Source organism: Arachis hypogaea, chromosome 14 (assembly GCF_003086295.3).
Source record: "Arachis hypogaea cultivar Tifrunner chromosome 14, arahy.Tifrunner.gnm2.J5K5, whole genome shotgun sequence".
NCBI classification, from domain to species: domain Eukaryota; kingdom Viridiplantae; phylum Streptophyta; class Magnoliopsida; order Fabales; family Fabaceae; genus Arachis; species Arachis hypogaea.
In genome coordinates, this window is record NC_092049.1 from 113,597,621 (window position 1) to 113,600,075 (window position 2,455).

The window sequence follows — 2,455 nt, forward strand, 5'->3', positions numbered from 1 at the left end:
TGCTATTGCTAAACCTGTTTCTTCCACCATTATTAAAGCCTTGTTGGGGCTTTTGATCCTTCCATGAGAAATTTGGATGATTTCTCCATGTTGAGTTATAGGTGTTTACATAAGGTTCACCTAAGTAATTTACCTCTGCTATTGCAGGGTTCTCAGGATCATAAGCTTCTTCTTCAGAAGATGCCTCTTGAGTACTGTTGGATGCAGCTTGCATTCCATGCAGACTCTGAGAAATCATATTGACTTGCTGAGTCAATATTTTATTCTGAGCCAATATGGCATTCAGAGTATCAACTTCAAGAACTCCCTTCTTTATAGGCGTCCCATTACTCACAGGATTCCTTTCAGAAGTGTACATGAACTGGTTATTAGCAACCATGTCAATGAGTTCTTGAGCTTCTGCAGGCGTTTTCTTTAGGTGAATGGATCCACCTGCAGAGGTATCCAATGACATCTTTGATAACTCAGATAAACCATCATAGAATATATCCAGGATGGTCCATTCTGAAAGCATGTCAGAAGGACACTTTTTGGTCAACTGTTTGTATCTTTCCCAAGCTTCATAGAGGGATTCACCTTCTTTCTGTCTGAAGGTTTGAACATCAACTCTAAGCTTGCTCAGCTTTTGAGGAGGAAAGTACTTGGCTAAGAAAGCCGTGACCAGCTTATCCCAAGAGTTCAGGCTGTCTTTGGGTTGAGAATCCAACCATAATCTAGCTCTGTCTCTTACAGCAAAAGGGAAAAGTATGAGCCTGTAGACTTCAGAATCTACTCCATTAGTCTTAACTGTATCACATATCTGCAAGAATTCAGTTAAGAACTGAAAGGGATCTTCAGATGGAAGTCCATGAAACTTGCAGTTCTGCTGCATCAGAGAAACTAATTGAGGTTTCAGCTCAAAGTTGTTTGCTCCAATGGCAGGAATGGAGATGCTTCTTCCATGTAAATTGGAATTAGGTGCAGTGAAGTCACCAAGCATCTTCCTTACATTATTATTATTTTCGGCTGCCATCTCCTCTTCCTGTTCGAAAATTTCTGAAAGGTTATTTCTGGATTGTTGTAATTTAGCTTCTCTTAATTTTCTCTTCAGAGTTCTTTCAGGTTCTGGATCTGTTTTCACAAGAATGTTCTTATCCTTGCTCCTGCTCATATGACAAAGAAGAAGGCACAGAAAAATAATAATAATAGGGATCCTTTTTGCCCAAGCACAGAGGTTCCCTTATGTGAGTAGAAGAAAAGAAGAAAAGAAAATCTGAACTCAGAGAGAGAGAGGGTTCGGATTTTTGGTGAGTTGAAGGAAATATGTTAGTATATCAATAAATAGAATAAGATGGGAGAGGGAGAATTTTCAAAAATAATTTTTGAAAAAGAGTTAGTGATTTTTGAAAATGATTTTTGAAAAATGTTAGTATTTTTTTCGAAATTTTTTTTTAAAATCAAAAATAAAAATAAAAATAATTAGTTAATTAAAAAGAAATTTTTGAAAAAGAGGGAAGATATTTTCGAAAATTAGAGAGAGAGAGTTAGTTAGGTAGTTTTGAAAAAGTTAAGAAACAAACAAAAAGTTAGTTAGTTAGTTGAAACAAATTTTTAAAAGATAAGAGGTTAGGAAGTTAGAAAAGATATTTTGAAATCAAATTTTTGAAAAAGATAAGAAGATATTTTTGAAAAGATATGATAGAAATTAGTTTTGAAAAAGATTTGATTTTTAAAATCATAATTAATGACTTGATTCACAAGAAATCACAAGATATGATTCTAGAACTTAAAGTTTGAATCTTTCTCAACAAGCAAGTAACAAACTTCAAATTTTTGAATCAAGACATTAATTGTTATTGTTATTTTCGAAAATTTGGTATAAAAATAAGAAAAAGATTTTTGAAAAATATTTTTGAAATTTTCGAAAATAACTAAGAATTTTGAAAAAGATTTGATTTTTGAAAAAGATTTTGAAAAAGATAAGATTTTCAAATTGAAAATTTGATTTGACTCATGAGAAACAACTTGATTTTAAAAAATTTTTGAAAAAGTCAATCCAAATTTTTGAATTTGATGAGAGAAAAAAGGAAAGATATTTTTTTTTATTTTTGAATTTTTTTTGAAAAACATGAAAATTATGCAATGCATGAAATTTTTAGATCAAAACAATGAATGCATGCAAGAATGCTATGAATGTCAAGATGAACACCAAGAACACTACGAATGTCAAGATGAACATCATAGACACAATTTTGAAAAATTTTTAATGCAAATAAAACATGCAAGACACCAAACTTAGAATTCTTTAATGCTTACGCATTAAGAATTCAAGAATGCATATGATAAACATGAAAAGACACAAAACACAAAATCATCAAGATCAAACAAGAAGACTTACCAAGAACAACTTGAAGATCATGAAGAACACTATGAATGCATGATATTTTCGAAAAAATGCAAGATGCATATGCAATTG

At 31.8% G+C, this 2,455-nt stretch overlaps 1 non-coding gene across 1 annotated transcript; it reads left to right on the forward strand.

The window, feature by feature from the left end:
- The first annotated feature begins 508 nt into the window (after positions 1-508).
- Positions 509-616, forward strand: LOC112745196 (small nucleolar RNA R71). Its single transcript, XR_003173136.1, has one exon. It is a non-coding gene; the product is annotated as a small nucleolar RNA R71 (small nucleolar RNA).
- Positions 617-2,455: the final 1,839 nt, after the last annotated feature.